At 44.4% G+C, this 16,126-nt stretch overlaps 1 protein-coding gene across 1 annotated transcript in view; it reads left to right on the forward strand.

The window, feature by feature from the left end:
- LOC107319205 (uncharacterized) overlaps window positions 1-16,126 on the forward strand; it is a 224,733-nt gene that overhangs the window by 198,558 nt on the left and 10,049 nt on the right. Inside the window, exons 18-21 of the mRNA XM_085550603.1 lie at window positions 7,845-8,081; window positions 8,357-8,567; window positions 11,778-11,903; window positions 12,451-12,653. The gene's annotated coding sequence lies outside the window, so the exon portion shown is untranslated. The remainder of the gene's footprint in view (window positions 1-7,844; window positions 8,082-8,356; window positions 8,568-11,777; window positions 11,904-12,450; window positions 12,654-16,126) is intronic.

The following is a 16,126-nucleotide window of genomic DNA, read 5'->3' on the forward strand; positions in this document are numbered from 1 at the left end:
CAGTGTTCATTCCTGCCCACACTGTGCAGAGTGTGGTGAATTCTTGCTCACTATAACTTCCTGAAGAGAGGTTGTAGTGAGCTGGGGGTCAGCCTCTTTTCGCGTGTTATTAGTGATAGGACTAGAGGGAATGGTTTCAAGCTACGGCAGGGGAGATTCAGGCTGGTCATTAGGAAGTATTGCTTCTCAGAAAGGGTGGTCAGGCACTGGAATGGACTGCCCAGGGAGCTGGTGGAGTCACTGACCCTGGGGGTGTTTAAGAAACAACAACACAACTATGTTGTGTTGAGGGACATAGTTTAGTGGAAGCTATTTGTAATAGGTGAATGTTTGGACTGGATGATCTTGTAGGTCTTTTCCAACCTTGGTGATTCTGCGATTCAAGGCAGGTAGAGGAGCAGCAGAAGGGAGTTCACTGTGCTGGCCATTTATTTGCTTGAAAGCAGGGACAGAAAGTCAGATCCAATCTTCAGAAGCTTATCTTTATGGTTTGCATTTTATCGAATCTCATTTTACTAATTCCTTCTGATTCCACATTGCCCATTAGGCATAATGTGTTCTTTATTGGTGTACTGTTTAATAACATGTTAATTGATGGCTGTCACGGTGTAGTTATCGGAGGCCAGTCTGTATTTCAAACTCTGGAAATCCTAAAGCAATGGCCCATCACTAACGGCAGCATGGTAGAAATAAGAACGTTTATGACCTATGCACGTCTTCTGTTTCTGTGCTGCTTCTGTCTGGTTCGGTACAGGCGAGTTTATGAAGAGCTGTTGTCTGAGTGATGGTGGGTGGGGAAGGTGAATGGGACAAGGTTGTACAAGGCTTGTTGCCACTCTGAAAGCCGTTTCATGACAGGTGGTGCTATGGAGGCTCACTGAGTTTGCTTGTATTTGGCACTCTAAAGCTAGCCAGCACCAGGGTAACAACATGTTCAGCTATTTGTAAACCAAGCAGGGGCCTAAAAAACATTCCACTCACAAGGAAAAAATTGATTTAAAGAGGCTTGGAGTGGAGCTCGAGTATCAATGAACACTGAAGAGCCTTCTTAAACTGACACAATAAATTAGTTCAAAACAGATGACAGCCCTACAGATTACCCACCTCAGAACAAAGGAGGGGCATTCTGGTCCCCTTCACGAAAACATAGATAAAAATTTTGTTCTTCTACTCTAATGAGGCAAGCTCAGATATAAGTCAATAGAGCAATTCATTAACAAATCTAGTGAAATCCCCTGGGTTACCAGTGAGATGACAGTGAAAGTGGATGTGCTGTGAAAACTCTCCTTTGGTAGAGATGTCCATATGCTAAGGGTCAGAGAGCTGAGTGGTTTGTTCTGTTTACTATTCACCATACACATATGGCAGTTAAGGTCACTGTTATCAGACACTTTCTCTGTACACAAAACAAAATTTCCATATGGTCCATGAAAATGGATATGCTTTGCTCCCATGCAGCTTCCCACGGCTCCCTCTTTGTGCGGCACCGGTTAGAAGTGTAAAGGCAGGGTGTGAGGGGTTACCTCGTCAGTCAATTGCGCGCTCCGCTTTGTGCATCAGTCCAATTTAGGGCAAATCTGCATCACTTTTTTCCCCCTGTCTTTCAGGCACAAATGCTCATGTCAGTCTATTAGAACGTGATAGAAGTACTGATCACTGCCTCTGCATCTAAATCCTTTTGAAACCAGGATGACCTGCTGAAGAGGATTTTGAGTGGAAGGCCCTTCACAAGACTCTTTCAAATCCACATAAATAAAGCCCTTTACTGGCTTAAAGTGGCCCCTCAGATTTAGCACTACAGAGCCCCTAAAAAGCACAACACGATTGTCATGGATATTACATGATGGTAACAACAACAGGCCAAGAAGACAAGTCTCGATGCCGAACAAAACTAGGCCAGACTTTTTCATGATCTGGGATACAGCTTGCTGACAGCCCTGTAAATAGGCTGTTTAACCCTTTGAAAGTGAATAAAGAGTGGGGAGACAAATGCTTTCTGATAGACTTTGTGTGTGTAACGGGTAAAAAGAAAAAAAAAGTATACTCCAGCATTCTGGGTATCTGCTGCAAGATTAATACTTACATATCTGCGAGTAATTACGCTTCTGCATAAACAGCCGAGCTAAACAGCTGATGGCAGGTGGAGGCCTTCCACACAAAGGAACTGGAGGGAATGCTGTTTTGCGTTCCTGATTTCGGTCCAAGGCATGTTTCTCCCCTTCCCTTTCCCTGTTATAATTCATCTCTCTAAGAAAAAAAAAAAATGAAAAAAAAAGAGTGACAGGCGAATGTCACTTCTCCTTCCATAAACATCTCTAACAATCAGGAGGGCACTGCATTTATCCGCTGCTTCTGGGTCGCAAATACACCGGCAGCCTCTCTCCTTAGGAAAGCAGCTCGATAAAAATCCAGTGTTAAAAATCGGTATTTTCTCCAGGTCCTAAGATGGCAAAACTGCTGACAAAATAATCTCCTAGAAATTAAGAGTTATGTATATTGCCCTCAATTTTATAAAGCTGTTTATGTTGCTGCTCGAATGGCTCCCTTGTTACACACAATTTCTGAGGCTTGGCAGCCACGTGATTTTCATAAATCCAGATACTACCGTTTCTAACCTCTGACCATGTTGTAACTGCGCAGGGCCCTTTTAATTCATTTAACTCATTTTAATTGTCTTTCAGGGGAAGCGCGCTTTCTTTGGCCAGCTTAACTGGCAGGGAACGCTGCCTGCTTGAGTACTTGCTGCCATTCAAAGAGACCTCTCATGAAAATGCATGCTTGTCCTCGCAACTCCTTCAGCAACTGTAATGTTTCTCCCTTACTGTTTATGTCAGAGAGTCATTACTGGAAGCTGCTGACATTTTTGACATTCAGTAGCATCAGAGCACATTAGGTGGTCCTTAGATAATTTTTAGACAAAATTTACTTGTATCACATGTTCAGACCATTACAAGCAACAGAAGTAATGTGCTTCCGTGCAAAGATATATCAGTCAGCACGCTCGTTTCTGTGGACTTTCCTGTATTATTCTGTAGCTGCACGGTTTTAACCATGCAGTGCATAATGCATAGTGCACTGTATACCCAGGTGGTACGTGCATTGTTTTTGGCTTTTGTGCAAGATCAATCTCTATTAGGAAATCTATTATCATCACTTGTGTTTTACTACAATGAAATAAATAGGCAGCTGCAGTTGTTTGGCCTAATAGCTCTTAGCATGATTGCTAGAAGTAGGAAATCAATGCAGGGTGAAGGGAAGAAACATTTTTAATAACTTACACTTCAGATATGAGATCCCCAAGTTATTACAAATTATAAGGTTAAGACCTCTTGAAAGAATCCTAGCTAGTTAAATATTTAAAACTCCTGGGTGAGAACACATACACTAATGAGCTTCAGGCTACTAAACACCAGAATCTAGGGGGAGACATCTTGCTTTATATTAGAAAGTATTAGAGAATATCAACTGGCCATGAGAAGTGTTTAATTAAGAATTATATTGATATGGGGAAAGCAGAGAAAGCGCCAGATTGCCAAATCTGCTCTTCATCACCATTAGAAGCTGGATTTGTGTGTACAGAACAAATGTGAGCAGCAGTGGCTCAAGCCAAAGGCTGCGTGGTGTGGGACCTGCCTCTCCCTGCAGCCTTCTCACAGCCCTGGAGATGCCTGAAACCTCCGCTCAAACACGGATGGAGCTGCCTGCTTTCTCATGTCCCCTTTAAGCACCACGGGCTTCTGATTGTGAGCAACAGCCGCGTTTCAGATTTTGTGATTTCAGCAATTCTGTTAATCTACCGATAGCTGTTCTCAATTGAAAACATAACGCAAGCATCAGGCTGACACGCGTCATACAATGCACCCACCCCAAAAAAGAAAAGGAAGAATCTCATAAATTGTGGAATCTCTCCCCCCTGGCCTTTTAGCTCAGAAATTTAAGAAGGTCAGAAAGCTGTTAATTGTAGCCAGACGCGTTACGTTGGCCATCTTAACAAGAATTGCAATGTTGAAATTCAAATGCTGGAAAGCAAGGAAGGGAGTTGAGATGCAATGTGAAGACCGGTGTGACATGACTGAGCACCGGGCAATATTTGGCCTTGCTGCACAACTGTGGTAGGAGAGTGTTAGCTGCATTGTGTGTGCATGTGTGTACGTTATGTAAAACAGCCTCAGCCTGTCTGCTCTCTGAAACAGGAGTGTGAGCGGGTAAACAGCTCTGAGCAACAGATGAAAGGCCGATGGAGTTGAGACTCCCAGTTCAAAGGTTCCAGCAGTACGTGCAGTGACAGTCTCGGGTTATTTGTGTTTCCGAGCTCCTGCGTATTTGAATGGTGTGCTCATCTGCGGAGGCTCCCCATTATCTTATTCCTGGTTGTGTTCATCAGCGGAGCTGGCTGCCTGGCTGCAGATGTATTGCATAGGGCAACTTCAGTTACATCTCCCCTGCCTCTGCCCAGGAGAGAATGAGAAATATTTTGTTTTAATTGATGATGCTAAATCAAAGCAGCTGAGCGCCTGCATCCTGCTCGCTCTGTGCACGTCTCCTGCTGCCTGGTCAGCATCGGTCCAGCGCTCAGTTTTTAAATCAAATTATGCTTGTGATAATATTGTCTTGAGCTTACAGTTGCTGACATGGATATTGACAAAGGCTTAGCTGGTATTTTAATAAGAAAACAAAATACGGGAAATACTCTAGAGTTTCCAGGTGGATCATTAACAAGACGCCTTGGAGGGCTGAGACTGCCAGCCAGCACAGGGAATGCATCACAGTTCGTCATACAACTTAAACTTCTTTTGACATCTAGTTATGTCGAAATGTGACTGATCACCTAGGGGTCCAGGCTCCTGTGAGGGAAAAGTTCACTGACAGACAGCGAACGAAGCTGATCTTAAATGAGAATCAAGAGAAAGCAGCATTCCAGTGTCTGACAGTCTGCAGCTGCTACCTGGGTCTGCCTAACGAAGACGAGCCTGCTCTGCTGAACAGTTATATTAGCATCTGTATGCTTCTGTCTCATTATCACACATCTGCCCACCTTTATTCGAATGAAGCTTCTTCTGATCTGACAGCTCAGGCATTGTCAGTGAATAGATATTATGGGATCCGGGTACAGCAGCTTAGGGTGTTAGCTTTTATTTTCTAAAGACTGTTGTATGGTTTGACAGTATAATGCCACCGAGGTAAAGAAGATAATTAACATATTGGGCAGTCTCTAAACAAAGCTGAGACAGTTACACTGGCAAAAGTGCCGCTGCTGGAGTGGTATTGTTTGCACTGAAGGAACATCAAAGGTTGCTAGATCTGTCTATGGAAAGAGCAGGGGGCACAGGTACGCCATGTCCCCCTCCAATGGATGGTCTGGGGCTTTGGTTACTGCTCAGTAACTGCATGTCCTCCCATTGCCTCTGCTCATAGTCTCCTGTCGTTCTGGGTGAGCTGTTCCCAGCATCTGAGAGGATGTGAAAATGGAGGTAGAGAGGAGGAGGAGGAAGGTTCTCTCTCTTGAATTTATTTTTACCCTACAGCTCAAAGCTAAGTGCTTGTGTGAGCTGCACACAGCACCTGTCTGGATGGAGATTTAAGCCTCCTAAGTTGGAAATCACATGTGGGATTTTCTGGGAACGCCAAAAATGTATGACAGAGGTTTCACCATTTGGCTGCTCAATAAAGGAGTAGAAAGACTTTCTTAGAAACAAACAAACAGGGAAACAGCACTCTGAGCTCCTGATGTAGATGAGCCTTGATGGTTAGAGAAAGGATGCTCATACTCTCTGCAGTTCTGAGAAATGAAATGGATCTCAGTGTACTGCTGTACAGTTTGCTTTCTGTCTGAATACTGGGCAGTGGTGGGCTGGAATGGCACTTTGGTCCTGTGCTTCACAAACCTTTCAGAGATGAAACACTGTAGAAATAAAGCCTTTGTAAGCTACCTTACTGCTTTTTGCCATTTGGGACAACTAGTGAGTGGGATGCACTACCACAAGAGCATCCCTGAACATTTCTGCTAGAGAACCACTGGTGTTCTGAAGGTCCTCAGCGGTACCCCCAGGTGCCCCTGACTACAAGCAATGTGGTGGCCAAAGCCAAGATGCTCTTCTGACTCAGGTGAGTCCCTTGGTTAAAGCCAACAGTCTCTGCTGTTCCTGTAGCAGTGTACAGAGAATGTAGCCCTAAATGTCTGCATTAAGGACGTTCTTCATCTCATTCTTGGCTTTTGTTTCACTGTTTTTCTCCTTTGTTCTTCAGAGCATGCAGGGTTTCCATGAGTTAATGTTGGAATTGCTGCTACTTTACAACAATGCAATCAAAGTCATTTCAGTATCTGTGCCGATGAGGTGAGCACGGCTCATTCGGGTAGGCCAGGCTGCCCCACGCTCACAGTTGTGAAGTTTGAATGCCAAAGAAGAGATTCATTTTTTTAAGAGGAAAAAAAAAAAGAAAAAAAAGATAGAATCCATTGTCATTCACTCTAGAAAGGCATTACAGACTGCCGACACTGTACAGAAAAATAGGAGATGTTGACCTTTTTATTGTAAACTTTCTGTAGCGCTGCCCTCTCGCCGGCGCGCGCCCCCTCACACACATGGGCGCGCACACGCGCTCTTCAGCTCTGTGTTATCTCAAATAATTACCCTGTGCTTCTGGCTGTCCCCAGTGACTGCTGCTGCTAAAAAAGCTACTCATTGTCGGTGAGTGAAGAGGGATTTCAAACCTGCTTCTTGCGGCCCAGCAACAGCTCTTAATTAACCACTCAGGTATTGAGCCGCCTCCTCGCCCGGCTCCATCCATATGGCAGAACATGTCCGTGGCGATAATCACTGAAGGAAATATTGTATCAAAAAAAAAAAAAAAAAAAAAAAAAAAAGGCTTGCTGAACAGAAAGCTCCTGCAAATTATTTTTAATGATTCTCCTCTCTGAGCCGGGCTATTTGCTGCACTGGGCAGGGGCTGGGGACGTGCTGTCCTTGCTGTTCTTGCTGTCCTTGCAGCTCCGCTGGCCGGCTCCTGGCGGTGGCACAAGGTGGGTGCACAGTGCCCGGCCTTTGTTCCTTCAGCATGGCTCGCTCCTCCTGGGTGCCTGCCCGCCTCCCACAGCGCCATACCTTAAGGAAAAACTTGCAGGCTTTGCGCAGCTTTTTCTTTCCCCCTTTGGTTTTATAGAAAAGAAAATAGCGATTAGAGTTTATAAATCTAATTAAAAATGAAGTTGCATTTACATTTTAAAACCTCGCGTACGCCAGCATACTGTGTCAGAAGATATTATGTATGATTTTACTTTGTGACAGAAACCATTACATTTAAAAATTCATTACAGCAAGGTTAGTTAGACACATGATGGATGCAGCTTTAATCCTGCCATATATTATTACAGTTAAAATGTAAATGATGAAAAATATTTTGTGCTTATCAGCGTTTATGTGGAAATGTGTTTTACAGTGATATATGGTGTTATATTTCTATTATTATGATGAGAAAGAATGAAATACCAAAAGACGAAGTGTTTATTAAAACATGGTTACTTGTGATAAAATATTCTTGTTGTACATGACTTTAAACATATTTACCGAGGGCATTTGTCCAAAACAACTGTGAAATGCGTTTGCTATGCAAATCATTCTTTGTAATTTTTTTCTCCTCTCTGTTATACTGACTGCAGCTTTCTAATAGCCTAATGTTAAAGTCATGTAAATATATTTTTATTATTTTTCATGTCAGGCATGGGGGACTGGCGCTGTTTACACACATGCCTGAGTTTGGATATAGAGTGGATGAGCAGAAAGACATAAAACAGGAAACTGATCCTAGCACAGCCCTATGTCCCTTTGTACCTCCTCTTGTTTCAGCTCCTCAAGGGCCAGCCTGCAGCAGAGGAGCCAAACCTTGGCCTTTCAGCACATGGTCCCTGCAGCCTGTGTCCCGTTGATGCCCCAGCAACCCAGCAGCCCACAGTGATCCAACATCCTGCACTCCCAGTTCCTTTTCATTCCACTGTGCAGCCGTAAGCAAGCCATTGCTGGGTATCTTCATGACTAGATGGTGTGACTCCACGCTGGCACAGCGCCCTCCATTTCCCATGGAAAGTGAGTTTCTAACTGTGCTTGTGCTTTAGGTGAGCCCTGTTAAGCAAACATACATGGCCTTCCCCCAGTCTGGGGGCTAACATGTTTGGTGGCCAGGCCTAAATGCTGCTAAGTCCCCAGACCAGGTGTATCATTGAAGGATTTGTTCTCAGCAGTGAACCTGCAGGAAGGGCTGCTGGTGCTGGGGCTGCTCCCCGAGGCACAGTCCAGCACAGGTCTGCCCAGAACAATGCAAAGGCCACAGGCCACTCATTGCTTCTCCCCGCGTCCTGCAGGAAAGCTGTGGCAGAAAGGAAAATACAGCACCAAGGCCCTGAAGCTCCGCAATGTGTTCCCACATGCTCCGGCTGCTGGGCTGTCTGTGTACTTCAGGTGCAACCCCAGCTGAGTGCTGCCGTATCCAGAGCTCAGTCGAAGGTTCTGCACAGTGTCACGGCTGCTCCCACTGCAATCCCGCTGCGTGGCTTCTGGATGCACCCACTCCAGGTTTGTCCTGTTTGTTTTTTCTCTTTTTATGCAGCTTACCTTTAAAAAAATAATAGTTTTGGTAAATGAATTAATTGGTAACAAGACATATTATTGCTGTTAATTCCTCCAGTTTACGCTGCTGTATCTTCAAGAGAATTAAACTGATTTAAATTTGACATGATGCAGTAATCAAGCTGAGATTGCTTGTAGTTATGTGAAGCTGAGCCCTTCCTTATCAGCTCAGTTTCTGGGGGGGAAAAAAAAAAAATCCCCTAAGCAGCTCAGCATGTTTGTTTGTGATCAGGAGCATTTTGCCCTTCAGCCTGCAGTGCCTTTCCTTTTGACACGAACAGCAGCAGAGACCTGGTGCTTGTAGTTCACCAAAGTGGCTATTTCCTTATAACCTTCCTCTTGTAACAATGTTTATTCAGTTATCAGGGAAGAAATATCATTTGTCCGTGCAGCTACAATTACCCAATTTGTTATATAAATTATTACTTTTTTTTCTCATCTCATGTTGATGACAGAATCATTTAATAGACTTTCAGTTGCTCAAGCTTGAAAATTGGTTCCACATTCCCCTTTTTTAGTTTTCCTCCCCAGGGTGAGTGCAACGTGGCCTAAATGCCATTCCCAGCACCCCCCCCCTCTCCCCTCCCCCTTCTTTTCTTTAAACATCTGCTTGTATGAGGATGTTGTTGTGTACATTAGCGCTGTGCAGTTTAGCACCTTTAGGACTACCTTTGGCTCTCAGCTTCCTTGCTTCCTGGGCCAACCATAACATATCAGGAACCGTGGATATTTCCTATCTCAGCACTCTCCATAACTCTTCTGCTCAGCTGTCTGAGGCTGTTTTCTTTAGGAAGTCCAAAGTGAGGGGGCCTGCTTGACCTGGCATCGGTCCTATTTATAAGAATAAACCTTCTTCCCCGTATACCTTTGGAGCTTTGTCGTGTAGGGGTCACATCCGCTTAAATTAACAGCGATAGCGCCTGTGACGGAACACGGCCACGTAACCTTTATTGTCCCGTCCTACCCCTTTGTTTGAAGTTATAAAACCTACTCAGCTGATTTTCTTCAAAGCTCAGGCTACAGGATCTGCAGGATCTGTCTCTGCCACATAATTAATTAGGAAGGAAAAAAAAACAAAACACTCAGCTATTGTGCATGCTGTATTTTTGCAAGATGTTTCTTTCTTTATTGAAAGCCAGTATTTGCTTTTTTGCTATTCAATTTTTGCTCTCCTGCTCTCATCGCTAAAATAAATGCCGGTCGGGCTCATTTGCTTAGAGCAGGAGTTCCCGTGTGGCAGTGGGAAGGGGCAATGCACCTCATTTCCAGCCCACAACCAGAGTCTTTGGCTCGGAAGCAGTGCCACCTCCACCTCCGTGGCACTGAGATGTCACACTTTGGATCTGCCCACTCACAAGTCAGCCTGGATGCCTGAGCGGTGTGTTTATTCTTTCCTTCTTTATTTAAGTCTAAGAATATTCGCTGAAAGCAGGATTATCACTTTGTAGACCACCAGCAGCTGTTGAAAAGCAGGGCATAAAAGTTTGTTTATGTCTTTAATAACCCTCTTAATGACGGAGCAAGCACATTATTCATAATAAAATAGCCTGGCATAATCTTGCTTCAGTGTGCGGTGGGAGGGAATTAAGAAACATCTGCTATGCCATAAAATAACATTATATATACCATTTACATTAGAAACATGTGTCTACACATATGTATATTATATACATATATTTAGAATGTCTCAGTGAAACTCATCTTTTTAATTACATTTAGAAAACAACAAAATGCTCAAATGATGATACTTTTACTTCTGAGTGTGAGCTTTATGCAGTGTTTGTGGGTAGGGCTGGTTATAATGACAAGGGGCAGAGCATTAGAGCACGCCTGAAGACACATGAGGGTGGATTTTCAAGCAGTGAAATTGGGGTTCATTTTCTGCATTTAGCCTCCCAATGACTGACCTGATTTTCTCAAGTACAAAGCGTTCATGGGCTCCTGACTTTATGAGCACTGGTTGCTCAGCAACTCTACAAATCAGGACACTGTTTCAGTGCCTAAATGCAGATTTTATTTACAACAACAGCATCCGAATCCACAGCTTTCCTCCATGTGAATTATTTGCATTACTCTCGTGCTAAGCACAAGAGCTCACCATGCTGGTGCTGCACTCAGCAGAAGGGTGGCTGCCTCCTTTCTGGCAAACCTGGGGCAAAAAGGGACAAAGTTGGGATCCTGAACCAGCGGGGCAGCGCTCCGCCCTGGCAATGGCCGTGCCTTGTGGCTCCCAACCAGCACGACATGTAAACATGTCTTTAAATTTAGGCGTGTGAGATGTAAGTGGAACTACTTGCATCTTAAAATTAAATACATGTTTCAGTAGATCAGGCCAGATGGTTTTACATGCTCAAAAGTGACATTTACAAGGTCACATAGGAAGTGTTTGACAGAGCCAGGAACTGAAACCAGATCTCCCAAGTGCCAACCCAGTGCCTTAATTTTGCTCGCATCCACTTTTCCTTCCCGCTGGCATGTTTCTCCTCAGCGCAAACAAGGAAAACATGAATCCAGTAAGTAGACAATTAAGTTGTTGTTTTTATTTAGAGGCACTGGGAACGCCAATGCCACCGTTTGAAAGATGAGCACTTTCATTTCTTCAGCAAGGCATATGTTCTCATAGACTTGGGCTTTTTATTATTGTTTTGTCTCTTCTATCTTACAGGAGCGTAAGAAATCTGTTTTCATTTTGTAGGTGGCCCACCAAATAGAAGCTGTAAGTTAATAAAATTTCTATGCAGATTTATGTGAACTGGATGAACTCTCCCAGTATCTGAATGTTAATCTGTTGGAAAATAGCTGCCGTGGTACTGGAACAGCTCAACATCCTACAGCAGGGCACACACAGCAGCACTCTGCTGACATTTTCCCTACAAATGCCAAAGTAAACATGAGAGACTACTGTGGGGGAAAACCAGTGAACTACTGGAAAGGCAACTGTGGTGAATTTAAGGCAGTTGCCTTAGATTCCCCTAAATCTCTGCTTCTATTAATGTATGAATTTTCCTTGGTAGACGTATCCGTGCAGATTTTCTTGGATGCATTTGATGTAGCCCGTCTCACTTTGCCTCTGTTCTTGGCACAGACTTAGCTCTTTGCAGGCTCCCATTCTGCCTCAGTTTTTAATGAGTCTTCAACCTCCCTGTCCTGTTCCAGCTGAAACACAGACCATGAGAGAGCACTCCAGGGGAAGTGCTGGATACCCCAGAGCATGAGAAGGAGAGGAGCAACAGCCTCACATTCTCACAGGACCCTCCTACTGCACCAGCAAACTGCATGAAGGTAAAAGGAGCAGGGGTGGGGGTAGGTTTTGCATAGTGACCTCTCATCTTGACTGGCCAGCCTCTATTTCACCAGGTCTAGTGTATAAAGGACTTGCAAGGATGGAGTTTGTGTATTTGTAACCAGTTTACAGAAACCCTCAGAAATTGCTGTAATTAAAGACATTTAAAAGTGTACCCCAGGCAGCAATGATGGGACTTGGGGCTTGAAGGCAGTAATCTCTGACAGTGGGCCAGCAATGAATACTGAGATGTCTCGGGCTCCCTCAGAGCTGTGAGCCAAAGTGGTGCTCCTCAATGCCCAGACAAATGCACGCCTCTCCATCTTGCTGTGAGTCTGTGCGTGGCACAGGTAGGCCCTGGCCTGGGTCCTCCTGAAGGTGCTCAGAGTGGATGAATCCATTGCATAGAGCTTCTCAACCCTGGAGAAAATCCTATTTTCCTGGAAAGTATTTTCTTTATCTGATCAGTAACTTTTAAACATTTAATAGACATTTGGTCTTGACTCAGAGCTATCAAACCAATTGAAACTTTGCATTTTCCCACAGAAAACATTCTCTGGCTTGTTTGGCTACCTCCCACTGCTGTGCCAACCCACTGGCATGAACTTTAAGGATCCCTGCAAGAAGCTCTTGTGCTAAACAGCATAGCACAGCTGACTTTCAAGGAGCACTTAACATCAGCTGATCACTCAGGACCATACCAGTACCTACACAGTCTTGTGTCAGAAGGGCAGGCATCTATTCATACGGTATGTACCTCTGCTTGTACTTTTTTATTCACTGCCTTATTTTAGATTGGTAATATAAAGATTAGAGCAAGCGTCTTGTTTAGGAAGGACATTTGCCCTTCTCCACCAGCAGGCCCTTAGGAAAGAGACCACAAAAGAAAATCTCCATACCACTGCCTCATAGCTCAGCTTCCTGGCTTTGACTTCAGCAGCTTTCATTAACTGAGCCAGAGCCTGCATCTTGCTTTGGCTTTTGTACTCCTTGATGGATTTTTATTTTATTTCATCCATTACTTTTCGTTATCACTTTTTAAGGCCATAGACATTTTTTATACTCACAACATCCTGGGCTATTGAGTTCCACAGTTTAACTGTGTGTTGCGTGGAGGTACACTAGGTGTTCTTAAATCCTCATTCCTAATAGTCTTTTGCATCATCTTACAGACTTCAGTTGCATCCACTTGTCACACAGCACTTTCCTCAGGCTATGAAATCATCCTGTATTTCGGCACTTCTCAGAAGCAGCCTTGTATCTTTGAAGCATACCAAATCTTGATTGAGAAACTGATGAAGAATTATATTATTTTGGGCTTAATTGCTCGCACACTGCTACCTTTGGTGATGCGCAGAAATAGCTTGAGAAGTACCATTAATAGCAGAAATGCAAAGAACAGAATCAACTCCAATTTCCTCCATAAAGTCATCAGCATCTGCCCAGGATCCCCAAGTGGAGAACCCATCCCTTCTCTTGCAGGCAGTCTGCTCTTCCTGTCTGGTAGACAGAGTTAAAGACACAAGTATTGGTTGAAGGAATTCTTAGGTATAAAATCAGTGTCTAAATTTGTCAAACAAGAGTTTGAATTGCAAGCTTCAACAATATTAATGCACTTAATTTTATCTAGTCCTAGCCAGCTTGTTTACTGGGAGGTTTTTTGGTCTGTGTGTACTGACTCTGGAGAACTGGAAAGCAAAGACCCACGTAGCACCCATCACAGCTTATTACAGAGGGTAAACAGTCAGTGTTATTAGTAGATGAGGAAAGGTAGATCAATATAAAGAAATACTGCTCTCATTCACTATTCCCTTTGTCACTGCCAGGCCTCAGAATTTTTCAGTTCATTGATGTCAGTAAGGATTTACTTGCCTGCCCAAGAAGCTGGTGCCAGATTATTCCCAGGCTGCAGCAGATCCTGATCAGCATGTAAGCTGGCTTGAGCAGCTGCATAAGAAAACAAAATTTGAGATCACAGCAACTTAAAATACTGCTTGAGCTTATAACATTGACATTGGTATCAGGGAACACGGCAAGAGAAGTGGCCAAAAAGCATCTCCTTTCACTGTAATTCTTAGCAAATACATCAGATTGGTTAGACAGAGCGCATGTAATGTTTTCATTAGCTGAGTGAGCACCTAGCTCAGGCCAAGTCTGGAGGCTTTTGGAAACACTTTATTCACAGGGGGCAGTTCAGGGGTTAAACTATGTTTAGCATATTCCTTTCCCTACATTATCTCACGTGCAGAGCCGCTTCCTCTCTGACAGCATCAGGAGCCTATCCTTACATACCCTAATGGTCTCATGCCTTCAGCAAGCTGTGGCTTACACCCACATACCTCCTCGTTGCTGTTATCACCAATGGTTTCCTCAATGGAAATAATCACGCACATTACAACTGTTGCCAAAACCCTCTGGCAGCAGAAGCACTCTCGGAAGGAAAGCCTGAAGGCATGCAAGGGTCTGAGCAGCTGTAGCTGCAGTGAGGTAGGTCAGCAGTACTACATGGGAAACCTTGCAAAATATAAAATTTTTTTCTTGCATAAAAATGCAAGAAAAAAGCCACACGCTGCCTTCATGTTTAACACCAGCCAGAGTTAGGGGGCTGATTCTGCCGGGGTTTCAGAATGAAACCTGAATGCTGGCCTGTGCAAATTCCTCTGTTCACGGTTTCATGTCCATGTGCACACACCAACAAACGATCATGAGGTCCCATCGCTGCATTTGCGTGCCTTTGTGGAGACTGCAAAGGTTTTGCATGAATTCAAACATGAAAAAAAAATGTCATTTCTTACACATTCTACTTTCAAACATGACTGTGTTTGGAGCCTCTCTTTACGTTTAAACATTTTTAGCGAGTTAAAAACCAAACAAACTATATCTGTTACATTTCTGCAGTTAGATCATGTAACTTGATTGCCTGACAAAGCATCAGCAGTATGAGGACCTTTATGGGTCACAGCTGAGCTGGATTTTACGCCTAAGAGTTTCCCCATTTTGGACCAGAAGTAAAAACAGTTCTTCTGGGCTGCACCCATGAGCCCAAGTCAGTGCAAAACAGGAAGTGAAATGCGTGCAGAAAGACCCCAAAAGAGTCTGGCTGTCCCTTTAGATGAAGCAGAAGGAAAGTAAAATCACAGCTCTGTTCTTTGGGTGTGGAGCCACCCATCCCATCCCAAGAGGAGGGCGAAGGAGTGAAACCCCCAGCAGCATCCAGGGAGGTGTTGAGAAGCCCATCCCAGGGGACTTGAGTACAATGCTTGTCCCCACAGGGCTTGGAGCAGAAAACAGCCCAGGTCCATGGCAGCCCCCAAAATGTTCTGCAGCCCCCAGACGCCATGGTGCTGTGGATGGGTGAAGGAATTGCTGGCGTGCCACCGCCTGCTCGCTGTGTGGTCCTGCCCAGGGAGACATCCCAGTGGCTGCCAGGAATGAGGAAAACTGGCGTGTTTTTGTTTTGTTTCCTTTTAAATAAACTCGCCGTCCTTAATCTGGCAGGCTGGAGTCCAGGCTCGACAGGCCAATGAGTAATGAGGTGCGAGGGAAGGCAGGATGTGGAATTAGGAGGTCAGGGCTGAAGGTTGCCCCAAATTTAATCTCTACCTCTCCTTCTCCATGTGCCACTGCTGACCATGGTGTAGACGCACCCTGACCAGCAATGCCCTACAGCCCCATATCCCAGCAGGGCCATTGCAGGAGGAGTTTGGGAACCAGGGCTCCCCTCCCTGCCTGCCCTTGTAGGCCTGTGCCTGCAGCAGAGCCTTCCCCTGCCTTCCAGATACAGTGTTTCAGAAGCTCAGGGGAAGTTGGGTTCACCCCGAGGCTCTGATGACACCCAGTGTTACCTCCAGCAAACATTAATTTCCTTCTAGTACCCTTGCCAACCTTTCAGCCTAGCTTAAGCTGGACTTCAGCATGAGAAAACCAGACTTATTACCACATGCTAAAGGCAATAAATAATTTTTTTCCGGCTGCATGCATTATTGGCAGAGTTTGTGACCACTGCTGAATTACAGCCATGCATGTGCTCCACATGCATTTATTCATCATCTAAATTATTTTTGGCAGCAAATAAGAGAGTGTGCTGATTAAAATTTAAGAGTTATCTCAATAAGCTAAGGATTCCTTCACCAGCTCACCTTGGCTCAGGTGTCCCTCTGGCCATCAACTGTTTTTAACGTGCATCAGGGAGCAAAGTGTGGCCAGCAAACACAGGCAAATT

This window comes from Coturnix japonica, chromosome 6 (genome assembly GCF_054131305.1).
Source record: "Coturnix japonica strain WE chromosome 6, WE-NBRP24, whole genome shotgun sequence".
NCBI classification, from domain to species: domain Eukaryota; kingdom Metazoa; phylum Chordata; class Aves; order Galliformes; family Phasianidae; genus Coturnix; species Coturnix japonica.